Source organism: Arachis ipaensis, chromosome B06, assembly GCF_000816755.2.
Source record: "Arachis ipaensis cultivar K30076 chromosome B06, Araip1.1, whole genome shotgun sequence".
In the NCBI taxonomy this organism is placed as follows: Eukaryota; Viridiplantae; Streptophyta; class Magnoliopsida; order Fabales; family Fabaceae; genus Arachis; species Arachis ipaensis.
Genome location: NC_029790.2, coordinates 3,541,711 through 3,542,571, shown reverse-complemented (window position 1 = coordinate 3,542,571; position 861 = coordinate 3,541,711).

The window sequence follows — 861 nt, the reverse complement described above, 5'->3', positions numbered from 1 at the left end:
CAATAAATTATTAAATTGAGTTTATATTTACGATAAATTAATCATTGATCTACTAAATAAAAAAATACAATAGAAAACAAAAAATAAATAATTATAGTCATAGTCCGCATAGGAAGCAGCATTGTTTCTTAATTATCCAGTTGCTATATATGCTGAAACCGCTATGAATACTCCTCATAACCCCACCCCACCTGATCAGGAAAGAACGTGACCACTGATTATCACTTGATTGTTAATCAAATTAAATTATTACTTCAATATGCTATATATTAATAATTGTTATTGGATATGACAGCATAATAATCATCGGCATGCATGCACATAAACATTATTTTCAAAAATTAATTCATGGATAATGATGCTTCATATTTATAAATTATCTAGAGATATTATATGTTTAATTAATTTGAGTTAGTTTAGTAATTTATTATTACATGCATTAAAGTCTTTCCCCAATTCAAAGTAAGAATTCCTCAGCACGACTACTTCCTATTCAAAATTGGGAAAGAAGAAGAATTCTAATATACTTAGAAAATGAGAATGAAAAAAAATATATGTTCACACTCCAAGTAGCTATATTAGTATTTTTTTTCATCACGTAATAGCAACATACAACACATGTTGCGTATTTATATATGACTGACTACAAAAATATCCATTAAAAGGTTATTAATCAAATTATCAAACCCTTCTCTTCCATCATGAACCGTGATATATATAGATATTGAAAGCAATTAAATTACGCACGAAGACTGAGTTACTAAGAATAATGAATTTACATAGTGGGAATTCGGATTAAGAAAATTATTTAAACCCAACAAATATTAGAAAATAAAAAAAAATTATTGTTTTTGACTAGTA